Source organism: Ambystoma mexicanum, chromosome 2p, assembly GCF_040938575.1.
Source record: "Ambystoma mexicanum isolate Mex_15411 chromosome 2p, UKY_AmexF1_1, whole genome shotgun sequence".
NCBI lineage: Eukaryota > Metazoa > Chordata > Amphibia > Caudata > Ambystomatidae > Ambystoma > Ambystoma mexicanum.
Genome location: NC_090923.1, coordinates 1002118835 through 1002139318, shown reverse-complemented (window position 1 = coordinate 1002139318; position 20484 = coordinate 1002118835).

Sequence of the window (20484 nt, the reverse complement as noted above, 5' to 3'; positions counted from 1 at the left end):
GGCAGTAGGTGTTAATGATGACTTCCCTATGCCCGCCTTGTTCGGCATGTTTGAAAGTACAGAAAATGAGGGGTCTCATAAGGGTAGCATTTCAGTCTGTGCTGTGCGCAGGCAACTTGAAACTGTTCTAAGGACACGCGCTGTGTTAGTGAACATTGAAATTGAGTACATGCTGTAATTAAATCATTTTTTTCTATGGGTGTGCTATTGATTTGTACGCCGCCATGGGTGTGACATGCTGCAGTGGTTGTGGCCAGGGCCTAGATTCCTGGATGCATTGCCGTAGGCCGAAGCCATACTTCCAAGACTGTAGGCCCTGGCCACAACCACCGCAGCATGTCACTGCAATGGATACACCTGTAGTATTGCTTATCAATCAGATGGTTGTGGGGAGTGTGTAGAGTCTTGGGTGCATGGCTGAAGGCCATGCACCCAAGAACAAAGTTATAAGCACTGGAGGTATAAGCCACTGTACACCCATACATTGTAATATGTATGGACATACAGCTAGGAGTCTAGCCTGTGGAACAACCACTGAAGCATACCACACCTATAGATACACCCGTACTACCGCACATCACTCAAGTGGTTGTGGGGAGGGTGTGCAGTCTTGGATGAATGGCTGAAGGCCATGCACCCAAGAACAAACTTATAAGCTCTAAAGTTATAAGCCAACATGGGTTTTATATAGTGCGGTGGTTGTGGGCAGGACGTTGACTTTTGGGTTCATGGCTGCAGGCTGTATGCCATACACCCAACCGTGTACACCCTGCCAACAACCACTGCAGCATATCAGATTCATACATCACACCTATACAACCGATTATGTATCTGGTAGGTGTGGGCAGGGCCTAGAGTCCTGGGTAGAAATTGAGTACATGGTACAGTTACAATGTTTCATTCTATGGGTGTGCTACTGATTTATAAGCAACCATGGGTGTAATATGCTGCGATGGTTGTGGCCAGGGCCCAGAGTCTTGGGTGCATGGCGGTAGGCCGTAGGCCATACTTCCAAGACTCTAGGCCCTGGCCACAACCACCGCAGCATGTCACAGCAATGGATACAACTGTAGTATTCATTATCGATCAGATGGTTGTGGGGAGTGTGTAGAGTCTTGGCTGCATGGCCGAAGGCCATGCACCCAAGAACAAAGTTATAAGCATTGGAGTTATAAGCCACTTCACACCCATACATTGAAATATGTATGAACATACACCTAAGACTTTAGGCCTTGGCCACAACCACTGCAGCATATCACAGCTATAGATACACCCGTAGTATTGAACATCACGCAGGTGGCTGTGGGGAGGGTCTGCAGTCATGGGTGCATGGCCAAAGGCCATGCACCCAACAGCACATTTATACGTAGTGTAGTTACAATCCACAATGGGTGTGATATGGTGTGGTAGTTGTGGCCAGGACTTAGAGTCTTTGGTGCATGGCCAAAGGCCATGCACCCAAGAACAAAGTTATAAGCAATGCAGTTATAAGCCACTATGGATTTTATATACTGCTTACACATACATTGAAAAATCTATGGCCTTACACCCAAGACTGTAGCCTTTGGCCACAACTACTGCAGCATAAAACAGGTATAGGTACACTCATACTATCAAACATCATTCAGGTGGTTGTGGGGAGGGCGTAGTGTTTTGGGTGCATGACCAACTTTATGCGTAGTGCAACTAGAAGCCACAATGGGTGCGATATGCTGTGGTGGTTCTGGCCAGGACCCAGAGCACCCAAGACTGAAGTCATAATCAGTGAGGTTATAAGTCAACATGGGTGTGCTGTGGTGTGGTGGTTGTGTGCACGACCTAGCGTCTTGGGTGCATGGTTGCAGACCATGCACCCAATAGGAAACTTATAAGTAGTGAGATTACAAGCACCATGGTTTTCATATGCTGCGATGGTTGTGGGTAGGACCTATAGTCTTGGTTGCTTGGCCGTAGGGTGTAGGTGGTAGGTTATACATCTAAGACGCTAGGCCCAGCCTATAGCCACTGCAGCACATTACTGCCATAGATTAGATGTGTACATTCGAATATGTATGACATGACTGTATTTATACTTACTGTTTACTTTGTTCAGAATCCATATATGTCTTACATGACTTTAGTACTTGGCGGAAATATCCTTTTTTAATTTCTGTGATAAAAGAAAAAAGCATGAAAGTGTTTGCATTTTATGAAGACTTATTACATTGTATAATAGACAGTTTAGCTTTTTGTTACCCTCATATTTAGTTTACAAACCAGTGTACTATGCATTTTGCTCAGTTTCTGTGTTTGTTTTTCAAATCCTTGGGTCTGGGGGAAAAAATCCTTGTCAGATTAAAAAAATAACCTTTATATGGTATGCTACAAACTATTCCTTTGTTTTCTTTGAGTGTTTCCTTGTTCTTTCTGATTAATGTTATGTCTGTTGCATTGTTGGAGATTTTTAACAACAGTTAGATACCTGTTGGCATATTCTAACTGTGCATTTGCTGTTACGGATCTGTGGTATTCATTTATCTGTGTCGTTGTTATACACTCTTGGGCAGTTAGATACCTGTTGGCGTATTCTAACTGTTTATAGTCTTTTATTTGATTTTTTGGTAATGTTGAAGTACACATTAGTTATAAAATGTTGGCTTTAAGAAGATTAAATATGCATTCGTAAGATTAGCTGGCAATCTCTGCTTTAGAGTAATAGTGCTATCATTACATTCCAACCATCCACATTTCTTTTTAATGTATGCAGTGTAGTGACCTGCATTGGTTGTAGCTCCTGCGTGGTAGATTATACCTATTGTTGTAAAGGTTTTCTTTCCAAGTGACACTTCACCGTGTGTGAATCCAGTCAGCTTGCAGTTGTTTTTGGTACCACCTGCATTATAACGTAGAAGCATAAGTATTATGTAGTTACTATGTGTTTTTATCAGTAAGGTGGAGCGATTGTCTGAATTTTGCATAGTACATAATCTGCCATGGTTTGCATTCTGTACAAGTTGCTGAAATTGAATGGATTCACAATTAGGTATGGATACATACACAAATCGCTCAATTGGGATTTGTTCCTGTATCACATTGTTACAGAGAGTGCATGTATGTTTCCACATGTATGAAATCTGGAAGATTTCATTTATAGGTATGCTTTTGTTTTCCAGTACTTGTGGTAAGTACATTAGACATTCTTGTGGACCTTCTTGTGAGTTTATAGTGAATCTCACCATTCCAGCACAGTAGTCCAATTCTTGTCTTATTCCGTGAACACTGTACGTGTTGTCAGGATTGTTTGTTGCGTTTCTATGAAGGACTAACATTTGCAAACACAATTGGTCTGTACTGTGTAAGTAAATATTGTTAACAATTGGTGGCAATTGAAATAGAATATTCATTGCTACATTTGCGTAGCAACTTACACCAGTTTCATTTGAAAATTTGAATGGACCAGATAGTTCTGTATCTGATTGCTTTTTTCTGAGTTTCTGTTCCTTCTTTGAAGAAGTACCTGGTTTACTTTCCCTCATAGGTTCTTCTTTGCTTGTGGTAATTGATGAAGTTTTAGCTTCTTTTGTTTCCTTTGAAGGATTTGCCGTCGGATTCTGTTGCATTTCTGTTTGAATTAGTTTTCTTTTACCACGTTTTACTTTTTCTGGAACAGGATATTGTTTCAGATGGGAGGATTACAGTGAACGCAGTCTATTGTATTCTACAATGCAAGGAATATCAGCGTTCAGTTTACTTGCATTAAAGTTGATTAGAAATAGACTGTGGAGTGTACGTAAGCATGATAGTGCTACGTAGCTCATGCCTTCTTTAAAGACTGTGTTTCCTATATCTATCAATGCTTTGTCTAGGGTAAGACCTTGGGATTTATGAATGGTGACTGCATATGCAAGAGTTATAGACAATGGTTCTCTATGTACATACATGTCTTTGAAAAGAAGGAATCAAGCAATTGAGCGGCCTATCCTGAATGTTGTTGTCACATGGGTATGTTTGAAAGCCAACAACTGTACCCAGTGCCCCATTACCTAGCCCTTGTTCCACGTCAAGGTTACGTTTAAGCATTACTCTACAATTTAAGGATACTTTTAATATTTTTTCCAACCCAGCTGTGTTGGAGATGGAATTTTCTAAGCTATTTAGTTTTGTTGTGGCTTGCTCACACATGGGTAGTGTCATACCATGTACGTCTAGTTTGTCTGTGGCGCAATTTTCCATTATTGGTTGCATGTCTTTATTTAACATTGTGTCATTGAATTTCAAAAAGCTTGCAAGAGTTGGCATTAAGGCCATACAATTGACATTTTTGTTCCATAACATCAGTAGCACATGCATTATCGCCATAAAGTGGATGAATATGCCGGTTTTTCAACATTGCTTGTGCTTCTTGAGATAGTATACCAACTCTAATACTTTTTAGGATGTTGGCATAAGTGAGATCTGCAGATTGCCACATGTTTTCTGTTAATTCTCTGTATTGGAAATGTTGCCAAAGGTTGACATTTCCTATGCTGCCAACAGTTTTAAGGCACAGTTTGTGTCCTAAGGTTTTAAAAATAGGTTCACCTTTCACTGGTGTCAATTGTAGAAGATCTCCGAGAACGATAATGTGTTTCCCTGCAAAGAGTTCTTCGTAGTTTGTTTTAAGTACTTCTTGCAATCTGAGGTGAATGAAAGCCAACATTAGGTTGGAGACCATGCTCACTCATCTATTAGTAGCATTTTCATTTGTTTTAACACTTTGTGTAGTTCCATTGCAGCTTCTGCAGAAAGTTTGTAATAGTCTAATTTGTTTTGGTGTTCTACTGGAAGGAGTAGTAATCGGTGTAAAGTGACGCCGCCTATGTTGTAGGCAGCTAAACCTGCGGGGGCAGTTACAACAGCTGACAGTTTGTTGTTTGTCAGTTGTTGAAGGAACTTGCTGATGATTTTGATTAAGAATGTTTTTCCTGTCCCAGCTTCACCACTGACGTATAGCACTATGGGTTTGTAATTTTGGCAGGTACATTCTTTATTTTTGTGTTGTACACCATGTGCAATTTGTTTTGTTACGTCTTCAAAAATGGTGCGCTGATCTTACGTTTTGCTTGTTGTACAGTTAAGTCTTCTATATCTTCTTGATAGCGACACATGGTGTTTTCCACTTCTGTCATAGGTAATACTACCTCATTTGCTATTATTGGCTGTCCTAGTGGTTCTTGGCTTCCTGTTACAGAAGGTTGACGACTGTCGGAAGAGTCCTTATCTAGTTGGGCCTGAAGTTCTTCTTCATGTTTCTATTCATTGTGGAACATTGTTTTGTACTGCGTAAAGTTCACATCGGTGATAGCGCTTTCATTTGCTTTGAAAGCATCTTCATAGCAGTCATAGTTATCTAGTATCTCTTCCTCTTTTCTCCATGGTTTAAAAAGTTGTAGTAGAGACATGTAATATAGTTCTTTCTGTTGAGGAGTTTTTAATGACAATTTGACATGATTAATTAAGCTTCGTTTGGTAAGTTTCACTAAGCTGCCTTCACAATCTGTCACTCTATATCTACATTTGCTTTCATTGAGTTCTATATTATTTTTGTATGCAAAGGTTTGAGCTATGTGGTATAGACACATGCTTTCCAAAGAGCTATTCCTGTTCGGATAGTATTTGTCCAGTAAATTGTTTTTTAAAATGTCTTGGCTGTTGGGATCATTTCTGGCAATTGTTTCTATGTCCTCATATGATTTCAGAACTCTTTTTCTAGATTTAGCAGGACCAAGACTTAGACATACTATGTTGTCTGATTTTCCATACAAAGCAGTACCGGTTAAAGGATCTGCCACTTCATAGGCGCCACATTCTTTATGAAAGAGCATGTTTATGCCTAGGCTGTACAATTTCTGAGATAGTGTTTTGTCTGCTGATAGGTCATCCCAGAGGTCTTGAAGCTCTGTTTTTTTCTGCTTTTGTTAAGTAGGCTGTAACATATCATGCAACAGAGGTGGAATTGTCTGCAATGTCCTGCACATCTATGTTTGCATTCCATAAGAGGGCAATGATTGTATTGTAATCATTGATATATTTTGATTTGTCTGTTCTTTTTTATGTAATACGTGTTCTTAGGTGATTTACCTTTAACACTATGTCGAACTGAAGGCATGAAGTTGTTCACTTCACCTGTTTCTGTAACTGGTCTAGGGAAACCAAAGTGGCATTTGGTGTAGTATTTCCCTTTGTTTTTGTATTTGCAATGACAATATTTGCCACATTTGTGTCTTTGAAATTGTAAAATCTGCCCATGCAGGTCACTATGTGTCTGCTGTGAAGGGATTTCACATCACTGTCTTGACCAAATTTAGGTGCACCTTTGATCCATAAAAGCATGTGAATATGTGGTGCTCCTCTTGCTTGGTATTCTTTTCTCCAAAAGAAGTGTTGCACTTCTCCGAGGGGAGGAACAGTTTTATTGCAAATAAAGTATAGCATAGCAAGGAAACGATGATGGAAATATCTTGACATATTAACTGGATCTAGAGAGCAAAGTTCTCCAGGTGTTAATATATCTATGTTAGTTTTGTTGTTGTTTGATATGTTTAGGAACTCATGTAAATCTTCCCATGCATATTCTGCACAATTTAGTGTAACAAACCAAGTCGGTGGTCCAAGGTTTCTGATCATACAACATACGTCTCTGTGCCGTCGGAACCAGTATTCTTTTGTACCACGCATGTTTGCAAACAGATTTGTTATACTTGATTGTAAAACCTCATCATTTTCTTGTACTTTTTGTATTAATTGCGCAGCTGACATATTTTGAAAGTGGGTTCCAGATTTCAAAATGTGTGCAACTCTGCAACATAGGGTTGCTAGTTCACTTTCAAAGAGCAGGTGGAATATGTATTCCACATTTTGTCTAAATCTGGGATATTGCGAATACATTTGTAATGAGCGGTATTCTGATGCCGTAATCTGAGTGGGTCTATCATCGTATCTTCCACCTTTGCCAGTGGGAAATAGCAGTGGAAAAGCACATGCTTCTATACTTTTTCCCATATGCTCATTGGTGACCCTTTGGTTTGTCGCATTTGGTAAGTTTCTAGTGCATCATCTATGCTTTCATTGGAATGCAATGGATGAATTGTGTAATGGTCCAAAAGAGTGGATACTGCAGCAGGATCCCGAAGTTCAAATTGTCCAGTTTCTGATGACTGTAGAATTATTTCAGTTGTTTCCCTTAAGCTTTCTTCAATATTTATTTCCTTGTAGTATTCGTTATTGTCTTTTAGATATTGCAAGGCTTGTCTAACTTTATGTAAGTCCACCAGTTGTTGCCAAATTTTTTTGTCTTTTGTTGGTACACCATTTACAATTTTAATTAAAGAATGCTCTATTGAACGCTGCACTCCTAGAGTGTGTACATTTTCTGTTAGATCTAATTGCAAATAAACTACTTTGCCACAAATGCCTTTCACCAATTCAGAGAGAGGTAATTTAGCTGTTTTTGGTTGAAGGCGTATAATTGCTTGAAATGGGTGAGCTGTTTGAATTATGATGCTCTCATACAAATTGAGTTGTTGCAGGATTTTTGGTAGTGGGAACAATTCCAAATTATTTGTGATAGTATGTGAAGGAGTTTGCTTGTTGTCCAGTTTTGTACTGCAGTAACTGCAACATATTAGGGGTTCACTTATTTGGTATTAGTTTTCTGCTAAAAGGTAGAGAGCTAATTCAAACCATTTGGAATCTTCATTGTCTTCGATTTTGTATGCTATGTCTATATTTTTTGTGTATCGTTTGTAAAACGTTCTGCGGCAACACACACACACTTGGTTTAGCACTTCAGCCGATGCACTTTTAAATTTTAGTATTTCTTTTTTGTATGTGTGTAATAGAAGGTTGCTTTGTGCAGAATTGTTGCTAGTCTGTTCAAAAACTATTGCATTTTGTAAGTGGCTTTCACTTCCAAAATATTTTCTCTGGATACAGTTGATTTCTTCTTGTAGGTATTTGGGTGTACCTTGCAGAAGAGTGTTATTTAAATTGGATAAATCTGAAGTTGGACTTTTAGCATAGTATATTTTATACACTAGATTTCTTACATTTGAATGATGTATTGATATCCTTTTGATATCATGGAAGGTGCTTTTGCAAATAGGTCCTGAAATGCAGGCTAATGAATGTCCTTGTAGTCCTGTGCATTTGCGCACTCGACAGATATCCATATTTTGCAGCACTTTCATTTTAATGTTGTCTTTACCTTTCACATACTGATTGAGGAACTGACGTAAAGATTTGAAAGATTTGTCAGGAATGGCACACATTGACGAGCACGGCCATTTGTATACTGAACGGTTTGGTTCAGTCGAATTGAGAGGTAATTCTGAGTTTTCAATGGATACTTTTCTAAGCAGTGTTTCTTGTTCCATGATGGTATTATTGATTTTTTCATACCCTCGTCCACTGCTATGGATGGCAATTGTGTTTGTTTGATTTTGTTTGTATGCTTCTTCATTAAAATATGGTTCTGTGGTTGTTGTGTGACTCCATTCACCTCCACAAATATGTAAGAAGTTATTTTTGTTGACATTCCGTTTATTGATAAGTTTCTTTTGTAGTTTGGTACTTCGTTTTGTTAGTGGTTTCATCCTATTTAACACCAATATAAACAACTTCCTTTTGAGAAGGATTGCACTGTCCACAAGAGCTTGCAGGATTCATTTTCTACGGTAGGTTTTAAGGGTTCAGGATGATTTCGGTCCTTTTCTTATTAGAGACTGAAGGACTCTGTGGCGAAACATTTTTGCTAAAATACTTTTTTTACTATTGGTTCTTGTTACTATATCAGGATTAATAGGAACATTGTTAGCAGTACTGGTAGCCCATTTTTTGTGAAGAGTTTTGTGTTTCGTGCCACATTTTGATGGAGGAGGTACAGTTTTGGTAGTTGAATCTTCCTTTGTTTCGCTAAATGACTGTATTAGCTGTTTTGTTCTAACGTTCTCCACAAACTCTGCTACAGATGGATGCTTAGTTTGGACACTTTTATTTTTATTTGCTCTATTTCTGCATTCCTTTCTACGGACTTGCCTTTTGGTAGGCATTCTTTGGGGTCTGTTGAAAAAAAGAAGGCATGGTTTGGTCTGTTGTACAATGTATGTGTGCTGTGTGCATGCGTGCATGAGTTTGATGGGGAAGCTCTTTGTGTGGATGTGCATTGGTCTCTTACAATGATTTGGGAAGGCTATTTTTCTGTTTGTATGCTACTACAATGTGCTTCAGATGAGAGTACAAAGTGAGCTAGTGGTGAGGAGAAGCATTAATAGTGAAAGTAATGGTATAAAATTGAAACAGCTATTTGTTTCCTAGTACTAACATTCTAAGGCTTCTGTATGTTATTTGAGTTCCAAAAACACTGTGATTATGAGCCAGTCTGCCTGTTATTCTTTGTTTAATAAATGGGGATTTGTGTGTAGAATGGTTCAGAAATCAATGTTTGTTTTGGTGCGCAAATTAAATAAATAACCCACACAGTCTCTTTGAGGAATAGTTAAAATATATGGGTAGTACTGTTAGTTAGTTGCACGTGAATCAGAAATGAGTACAATTTTAGGTTATGAAAATGCCTTGTTGTTTTTAAGCTGTGTTAATCATAGCAGAGAGGTGTGTAAGTGATAGGTCATTATAGTAGATGGGAAAAATTTCACTACTTTCATATTATAAGTACGAATCCGAAAAATCGGGAGACCCTCAGAGGGACATGTCACCACAGCAATCAGGAGTGTTTATTTTTCTCATACGATCGCATTGGAAGGAGCATTAATGTAGGCGGTACACAGTAAAAATAATTGTGACATTTTCTAATGGAAAATCGAGTTTTGCGTTAAATAGGGAGGGTTGTAACGTATGTATAGGTTATGTGGGTGTTATGCTTGAGCTAAAACATGGCGCTGATGCGCAGTGCATTCTGGGGGCACTCAGAGCTATAATGGATATTTATTTCATGCCTCAGTGAAAACTGCACTTGCTTTGCTAAAATACCTGCTTTCAATGTTATTTTATTCCATGCCTCAGTAAAAACTGCACTTGCTTTGCTAAAAGACATGCTTTCAATGTTATCCGTTGCTGGGCCTGATAGTCAGACCTTAGTCAAGGAAATTGTGCTGGGAAAGCTGGTTTTGTTATGTCTTGCTATGAGTTATGGAATTGTTTTCCGTGGTGTTTTAGAAGAGGGAAGCTTTGCTCCTTGGGGGTTACTGTTGGTTGATCCGGCCGGTAACCAACGGTCTCTCAGCAATGCGCAAGTGCTAATGCCAGAAGGTTCAAGAAATTGCCACCCCTTTTTTTTTTAGGAGGGCATGTATAAATGGGAGGCTCTGGAAAAGTCATGTAGAAAAAACACAAAGACCTCAGTCGGAGGGGGGAAGCCTTGTTCCGACCTTCCTGTGGGCTGTTGTGCTCTCTGCCTGGCTGTTACCTGGGTCTTCCAGCCGCTTCTGGCGATATGAGGGATTCAGTTACGCGCACAGTGATGTATCTTCTTTTAAATTCTCTATCTTCTCCGTGATTTATTTCTCTTTTATCACTTGTTGCTTCTTAGCTATGAATAAATAGCCGTATAAGTGCTAATTATTTTGCTAACTGCGTATCTGGTTGTGAGTTATTGCTCCGTCTACCTGCATTCAAAATATTTTCTTTGCTCTGCAAATGTACTGGTGATAAATAATTGTCTGTGCACTCTTGGACAGCGGGAGACAGTAAGAAGTAGTGCAGTTTGTCAATGAAAAATCAGACATCTTGCACTTAAAGGGGGAGAGTTGCTACGTATTGGCCATGCAGGTTTAGTGGCATTAATTTGTTTAAATAAAATCATAAGGGTTGCACATGTTCTCTGATTAAAATATGCATATCTGTACTTTATACTCAAGCATGTGCGCATGCATGGAGCTAAAATCCGCGACACTTGCACAGTAGTTTTCAAAGTAGGTGCTTTGCAATGATATGCGACTTGCATTCAGAGTGATCAATAGTGCATTTGAAGTGCGAAATTTTGATGACGGAGTTAGATGTAGAGATGTTGAATGTGATTGGTGGATGGTTGTGTGACTGCTTAGCTGTGTCCAATGGGGGAATGGATTTGCGAGTGATGTGGAAAGGGTAGAAGGACTGGCTAAGAGTTACGTGCCGCACGTAGACAACGCTTTTCTGCGGGTAGGGCATGTCACATACAGGGTTCTACAGCAAATCCAGAATGGAAAGGGGACTGTAGGCATCAACCAATCAGATGTTCACATTGTTCTTTTGTGTCGAAAAACGGTGCATATACTGAAAATGGCAGAGGTGTAGAGGGTCAGGTTTTGGTGCTTGGAGATATTTTTGTCCATGGTTTACAGCACTATGCCGAAAGTAGACATGTGGCACACAATTTCGATGTGAGAGGAGTGGAGGTGGTGTGGAGCGCTGAGACTGATTGCAAGGTTGCGGCAATTCTCCAAGTTTGCAGAGAAATGCGTAGGATGACCACTCCCCATGTGGTACTTTTGCACTACGGTGCTTGCCATTTCGGCTACGTGAGTTGACATACTTTGTTGGAAGATTTGGACCAGTTGGTTCAAGCAGTCATGAACATCTTTCCAACTGCAAAAGTAATTTTTCTGGGTTACTCGCTAGAGGAAAATGGGACAACAGTTCTGTTTTCTGTCCTGATGAAAGTATTGGGAGGTGTAACATCAATCGCGGCATGCGTGCTTTCATGTTACGAGCTGGTATGTTTTTCTGCAGCCACAAGAACATTGTTCCCAGTAATGCAGCTTATTTTGAAGCAGATGGTGTTGAGTTATCTTCTTTGGGAAATGCCATGTTCTTTTGGAATGTAAGGGTTGCTTTGGAGAAGGTTCTGTAATGGTTGTAGGAGTAAAGTAAAATATAAAAAATACAAAATAACAGGTGTCTGTCAGGCATCTGCCCCAAAAAAAAAGTCGCTTTTCAGAGCCCACCTTAAAGGGAAAAAGGGGAATAATATTTAAATGTACAGTCGCCACACTCTGATCCTTTACGTGTCCGCGAATATGGCGGTAGTTTGCAGGCAGCGCATATTACCAATGGGGATTCTGGGGTGCAGTCGCATGCAAATGAGAATGTGCGAAGGTAGGGATTGGTCAGTAAAGTTCAGTGGGTGTGTTCTGAACAGAGAGATTTAGTGAGAATGTCTTTTTCCTGAGAGGAGAACAGACAGCTATGGCTCTGTGTGCTCGAAACAGATTATCTGGATTTTGGGAGACTCATGGATAGATTGGCTGAAGGTACATGCAGAACATTGTGGTATATCTGCAGATCTTGCATTTCCTCATGTGGAAGTGCACTGGCATGGCGTGCGTAGAATGAGGTGGCTGGACTTGGTACCTCTCTGTGCTACTTTACAGACATCCTGATATACTTATCATTAATTGCGGAGGAAACAGTTTAGGCCATGTCTCTGGAATTTCTTTGCAATTTGCAATGAAGGAATGACTTGCGAAGGTCATGGACATGTTTCCAAATTGCCAAATAGTTTTTTCCCGTATTGCACAAAGACAAATATGGCTGCGTTCTTCTGCATTTGGTCCACAAATGGAGAAAGCGAGGCGCAATGTCAATGAGGCTGTTTGTGCCTTTTTAAGAGATGTTGGCATGTCCTCATTCCATAATGAAAACATTTTGTTTCGCAGTACTTGTATATATGTTAAATGCCCATAACATACTGACCATTAATTTGCTTATGCAGAATACTTTGTACCATTATTATCGCTATCTTCGGACATTTCCCCATGTGGAAAATTCTCCTCCAGCCACTCCAAAGTACTGCACATTTCTGTGTCAAAACAACAGAAAGAAATTATTTTTTCTCCCCCTCATACAAAAAAAGTACACACACATATAAGAAACATGAAGTTCACTTACTATTCTGTTGTAATTTGTCTTCGTTGTACTGTGTGCATCTACTGTCGCTCCTGGCTGCACAGTTTCTGTGAGGTAATTACGTTGGAGGCATAACTTTTTTTGTTATGGTATAATCAATTTCATTCTACATGGTCATTAAATGCATGGTTATTGTTTTAGACGTTTAGGTTTATCTATTTACTTATTAGTACTTATAATGTCTTTATGTGTCCTTTTTCAAAGTTGTACATTTTTTATATAACACAATAGTACAATTTCTGATACCCCCTGACTGTTTGGGTACTGTTGACCTCGTCTGCGCCCGTCCACAGACAGGCGCCTAGTCCGTGCCTTTCAAATATCATTAGCGAGGGGGTTCAGTATGTTCTATGTTACATGTATATAAAGTAAGGAAATTATACTACATATCTCCCAAAATCACATGATGAAAGTGTATATTTAGCAAAAAAAACTTTAGTAACGAGATGTTATGATTAAGTTCCTATTCAAAAAACCTGTGAAATTCAATAAAAAAAAACTTTGTTAAAGGGACGTTATGGTTAAGTTGCCCTACTAAAAACCTGTAAAATTCACTAAAAAAAACGTTGTTAACTGGCGAATTTCAGGGGTTTTTCGGTTTTACTTTGAACCATAATGTCACGTGTGTAAAGTTTTTTTAGTGAATTGCACAGGTTTTTAGTAGGGCTACTTAACCATAACGTCCCCTTAACAAAGTTTTTTTAGTGAATATATATATATATCCTCGGTCCTTTCTCTCGGTCTCAATTTTTGCCCCACCAAGGCTTTTGACTACGGGCAGGCACGTCTTGACTTAGACACATTTTTTCGCAAGATAAAACTCAAGAAATTCTTCAGCATAAATCCCACGATCACCAAGCCCTCTGTGCCTCGTACTGGCCACACCTACCTCCTTATTTCGGACATCCCATCGCTCATGGATCTAGCCTGTCTGGAAGACACCCAGTTTGATTCCACTAATGTTGATTTTTCGGACTTTGATATCAACCCCAACTGGGACATACACACCAAACTCAAGAACAAATCCAAATTCAATCCACAGTTTCCCGTGGGTGGGTGTATTAAGGCGTTCTATGATTTATGTATCAGTGATCTAAGAAAATTACGGACAAGAACTGACAGTGCCAAATACAATCTCACTGCCCCCCAACTACAGGCCATAGGCGAGTTACAAAATCTGCCGAATATTGTCATCAAGCAGGCCGACAAGGGGTCAAATATAGTGATTCAAGATAGAATTCACTATGTTTCGGAGGCCAATTGCCAACTCAAGGACCGACTCTGTTATGCCAAACTATCTAAAAATCCTTTTCTTGATGTACAGTCGGAGCTTAATAATCTTTGTACCAAATGGACTGATAATGGCCTCATTGAAGAGGATCTAGTTAAATTCCTCATTCCTTCCTGTCATACCGTACCTACTATCTATTTCTTACCCAAAACACATACATCTCTAACTCACCCACCTGGGAGGCCCATTGTCACGTTATGTGGTTCTCTCCTTGAGCATTTGGCACAATTTATTGATGAGACTTTGTTTCCTTTTGTTTCAGTTTTGCCGTCTTATTTGCAGGACACCAAGGATTTTTTGCAATATATCACTGATACTCCTTGGGAGGAGGGTTTCCTTCTGGCTACCTTCGATGTTGTATCCCTTTATACATCTATTGACCATAGCTCCATGATTTCGGAGATATTGTTCTTTTGTCTTATGAATAATGTCTTTCTGTCCGATGGTGCCTTTTATCAGCAAGTCAGGGGCGCTGCTATGGGCAGTACTTTTGCCCCTTCGTATGCCAATCTGTCGATGGGGTGCTGGGAGGCTACCTTTCTACATGATTTACTTGTGTCCAGTTTTCCTACACAAATTATAGCTTGGTGGCGCTACATCGACGATGTATTTGTAATTTGGAAGGGTACTGAAATTGATTGGCTATAGTTTGTCAAAAGTATCAATACCAATGTGGCGAATTTACGATTTACAGAATGCCACAGTACCACTGAGATTATTTATCTTGATGTGTTGGTAACTCTAGATCTGGCTTTCACACAGTACTGCACAAAAAAACATCCAATACCAGTTTACCTCTGCATGCCACCAGTTGTCATCCTGTGCATGTAAAAGAAGTATTCCTTATGGTGAATTCATCCGTTACCGCAGGAATTGCACCGATTTGGCATCGTTTGATTACTAATGTGCCCTAGCGGCCACCGATTTCCTGCAACAAGGCTATACCTGTTCTGACTTGAGTGTCGTGTAGACCGATGAGACCTCCGTCCCCAAGTGACGCACAGGGGAACGAAATAGAAACCAGCTGTGCGACCCTTGAGGCCACAGGTGAGAGATGTCTTCCCAGATCCACGGAGCCTCTGGAACACCGATGCTGCTGTCAAGAAGGAAGGAGGTTAAGCACCAGGCAATCACAATACAGGCAGGTAAACAAAAGAATCTAAAGTGTCTTACCTATCTGGTGTAAGGGAGACCCAGGTAACCTAGTAGGGAGGTTCGAGGCTCATTAGATGCGGCGGTCCCTGGAATTGTAGAACCGCAGGTTAGCGTGGATGAAGGGTAGCCACCTGTGGGAGTCAGGGCTTGACTTGAATCCCCCGTAGGGAAAAGGCGTAGAAGATCAGCAAGGTACCAAGGGATGATCCAAAGACAAGTCGAGGTGCAGTCCAAAAATCCGGCAACAGGTAAACAGTTCCAAGCAAAAGTACCAAGGGGTGTCCGAGGGAGTCCGAGATAGAGTTCCGTGATCAAAGTAACAAGGAGCAAGATGTAACGCCAAACAGTGTCCGAAGCCAGCTGAGAAGCAATGAGCGTTCTGTCTCTCAGACCTTTATACTGATCGCCCCTGGGTCACGTGACTTCTCTGGATCATGTGACGTCCACCAAGATCACATGGGGAACGCCATAGCGTATCACGTGACCGGCGTGGAGACGTAAGGCCGCCCTTTCTGCTATACGTTCTCCAAGGCAGTTGCCAATGCAGAAAGGGTTGCAATCGAGCCCGTACAACGGTACGGAGTCTTCGGTTCTGTGGCTTCACCGAATCACTTGAGCCTCGAAGCTTGGGAGGAGATGTTGGGGGAATGTGAGCAGTGTTCTGATGTGTCGTGGCCTGGTGTGCAGAGGATCGCCTAACAATACCAAAAGAACCATCAAAATGGCCTACACAAAAACTCTGTAGAGATAAACTTTTGTATGGTGCTAAATCGGACAAGGCTATAACGGATGATGAACCTAGACTTATTGTCTCCTTTGATAATGCTTCTAACAATGTTCGCAGGATTATTGAACGACATTGGCGTGTTTTGATTTTGGACAAAGATCTATACCCCTTACTCTCTAAACATCCCACCATTACGTATAAAAGAGTACCATCGCTCAAAGACAAGCTAGTTTCCAGCTTTCTGCCACCCATTGATAAATGTCCCTCCCTTTCCAATTGGTTGGCGGTCTCCCCCATTGGCTTTACCAAATGTACTAAATGTAAAGCATGTGCTCATGCCACTCCTTGCAAATCCTTTTTACATCCGGTCACCAAATGTAATCATATAATTAATTATTCCATCAATTGTGACACTGCTTTCGTTGTCTATGCCCTCTCGTGTCCCTGCATGAAGTGGTACGTTGGGAGCACTACATGTAAGCTCAAACTAAGGATTCTCCAGCATCTTAGGGCGATTAAAAACTCTGATCCCGCGTACCCCATGTCCAAACACTTCTGGCAGGAACATGAGACCGACTTAAATTTGCTTACGTTTTTGCTGTGGCACACATTCCTATTCATCCCAGAGGTGGATACCATGTTTTAAAGCTAAGACAATAGGAAACTCGATTTATCCTGGACTTTGATACCAAGTTTCCCAATGAACATAATCTCGATGAGGAGCTCTACACGTTATTGGGCACTTAAGCTGGGTTGATTTGTTTAACTTCTGCTATGTTCTTTCTTGCATTTATGCATCTTGATCTCTTTTTGGTCTAGGTGTTTTCCGTTGGCAATTCTTTTTCTATCCATATGTTGATCCTTGGCCTGTTTGTCTTATTTTTCACCTTATTTAATTGGTGTTGTTGTATTTGTGTTTTAGACTTATCTCTGTCTAATATTTTTAGTTGCTGTAGCACGACTGTATGGGACCAGAGCTTTTTTATTGTTTTTTCTTATTATTTTCTTGTAGTCCTTCTGCCCTTTTACTTTTTGCAGTTCTGCCTGCCTTTCTACGTTGTTCTACAGTTGCCCCTTTTTGATTTGTACACTTGTCGTAATAGCTGCTGCCATCTTCCCTCTACATTTCTTATCCCTTGTTTCTCCAGCCCATGTTAGTATTATGACCATGGGTATTCTTTTTATCCCCCATTCTTTTTGGCTAGCCATGGACCGTGTGTTTTTATATGTGTCAATGCTGCCATTTTTGGCCTTGCAAGTTTGCACACTTCGAGGTTGCTATATAATTTTTTAATGATGGTGACACTTTGCAATTTTGCAATGTTAGATTCTGTCATTCTGGCCCGGCATTTGCACATTATTATGCTGCTATGCACTTGCACTTTATTCCACCCTTTACTGGGACCACAATGGTGTTTCCTGCCTGTCTATATATTTTTATATCGCAACCTTGTCCTTGTACATCTGCGCCTTATTATGCTGCTACAATTGTTTGCACCTGCACTTTATTCCATTTGTCAGATTGTCGCAGTCTGCATTTCTATATATGCTGTTATTCTCACCATGGCCTTGCATTTTTGCACATCATTTTGCTGCTACAATTGTTTGCACTTGCACTTTATTTTTATCTCATTGGTACCAGAAAACCATACCTATGTCTAGCCATGATCTACATTTCTGTGATATGTTTCTCTTTTAACATGGGGTTGTGACATGGTGTATTTATATTCCTATTCAATTGTATAGATAGCTTTTTTCAGCTTTTCTAATTGTGGGCGGTAATACTATTTATTCTACTGTGTATATATTATGATTTGCTTTTTTTAATCAATATTGTAAATTATATTGGTGGAACTATGGAACCATGGGTTGCTTGGCATGGAATGCGTGGTCCAGATTACATGTCATGTACACTTTGACATGACGTGCGTCCAGTGCATTTATCACTGTTTTGCCTTTTGGCCTACATTGCCTACCATCCGCGCCTTTCTTCTCCATTATGGCCGCCGCTCATTCCATCTTTCCAGGCACCCATTGAGCTCCATTGAAATAGCAAAAGGACTTTGCTTGAAAAACTACTAATATGCTCCGGTCCTCTGTCTCTTCACGAGATCAAGCACTAAGTTGAGTGTGAAACGCGTTGTGTGTGGGTCGCGTTCACGGGCGTCCTGCCTCTGTTTTTGCTACTGCCTTCCAGCCGTATTTTTTTACTTGTGGTTTTTTTTATCATGAAATATTAAAGAACATCTTTTTTCAGACCTATACTTTGTTGTGAGCTGTGCTCTTTGTCTTTCATTGACTATGGCCACTTAATCGGCCGCGGAGAGTGCGGTTCACTCTTTCCTCTTTTTTCTGCAAGATATATATATATATATATTACACAGCCCGCGGTAGCTATGGTTAAGTTGCTAAACTCATAGGAAGAGCACTTTTTCAGCGGCTTATATCTTTGCTCCCCCTGGAGGAATCCTCACCAAACTTTGCAAAAAAAGTATATGGTCGGCTCTGAATTTTTTTGCCAAGTTGGGTGAGGTTTCGTGCAGCGGTGGGGAGGAGTTATGGGGGAGGTCCCAACATTTTTTTTTTCCATAGACTGAATGGGGAAAAACTTTGCGCACGGGTACAAGCCGAACGGCTGAACGGATTTTCACCAAATTTGCGGCAGGAGCGGGGACTTGGGTCAGAAAGTGTGCTTTTGTGTGTTTGGTGGAAATCGGACCAGTACTTTTGTTGCAAAGGACTGAAATGCACATCCCAAAAAATGTATGATATCTGGGTCCACTCTGTGGACCAATTTCCCTGTTCGCTCCGTGCACAGAAGTGTCATTGGCTTGCGGTACGGCATGCTGTCGGAGAACTTTGGATGCGGCCGGTGGTTGGCTGGAGGGAAGCGTGCTGTGCATAAAATTTTTGGGGGAAACGCTGCCATGGTGTATCAGAGGACAGTGCAGCGGCGGAAGGGTCTGGAAACTGTACCGTACGCCATGTGTTGGCAGCAAGAAGGGAGGGAATGGGTGGGGGAGTGAGAAGTGGTTCATGTGACATATGTACATAGGTGAAAGAAGACGGAGGAGTGCCTGCAGTATTCGTGTGTATTTTTGTGTGGTGATTGAAGGCAGCTGTCGTAACGGCCCGATAGCTTCTGCCGCGACCTGTTTGCAGTGACCTCTTTTTCGTGGTGAGTGGTGGCAGGTGAATTTCAGAAGGGGAGTGAATTGCACGTGACATAGGTTGGGTGGGAGCGCGGGTGGCTGTGCTCTGTGGATGGAATGCGGTAGTTGGGCACATGGTGGCATGCATGGGTGAATGAAGTAGAGATGGGTCTGTGGAAGGATTCGACTATTGGGTGCATGGCCAAAGGCAGTAGGCCATAGGACATGCACTCAAGAGCATAGGGCTTCAGCATACCCACCGCAGCAACGCATGTCTGACTCTGCATCCGGTAGAGGGTGGTGCTTGCATAGTGAGGTGTGTGCAGATTGGTGGGAGTAGGGCCAGTGTTGCAAACAGAATGTGGGTAGGTTGCCAGTGGCACAATACTTTGTGAATGGAAGTGGGTATGCCCAGTATGTGAATGAAAGTGCACAGGGGTACAGGAGCGAGTGTTTTCTTTCTATATTATGGTAACTGTTGCAATTTGATGCTGCATAGCTCCATGGTGGTGCGCTGGTTGGGTAGGAGTGCTGGTAGCAGTGGTGTGTATGTGGATTGTCGTAGTTGGTGACATGGTGACATGCATGGTGGCATTACGTTGCAGTGGGTGTGTTCAAGGCCTAGACTATTGGGTGCATGGGCATAGGCCGTATGCCGTAGGCCATGCACTCAAGAGCCTAGGACTTCAGGACACCCATGGTAGTAATGCATTTTTGACTTTGCATCAGTTAGAGGGTGGTGACCTGTAAGGAATGGTTGTGGAGCACGTTTCAGACGCCATAGAGCAGCAGAAGCGAGCTGGCATGCGTGTATGTTTTGGTTTTGCAGGTGAAGTCACTGTTACAACATGGTAAAGTTTTTGATGTGTAGTTGGAGATGGTGCAGTGAAAAGTCATTCAGTGTGGGCACAGGGTGCACTGTTTACACACTGTCAGTATGGAAGAGAGTATGGTTGAAGTGCAGCATCTATGTGCTTGGTTACTATGCTGTGTGCAGATTTGTTGAAGTAGGCCCAATGTTGTGAAAATGGTGTGGTTAGGTTGGCAGTGACACAATACTTTGTGAATGGCTGTGGGTTGGGGTGGTGGAGGCCGTGGTATGTTTGTGGATACTGCTAATTGCGACCTGTTTTTGTGAAAGGGTGTTTTATGTTGTGGGGGAGTTGGGGTGAAGTGCCGCTACCTACATATTTTATGTTTCTGCATAATGTTTGCTGCCCACATGGTCACATGCATGG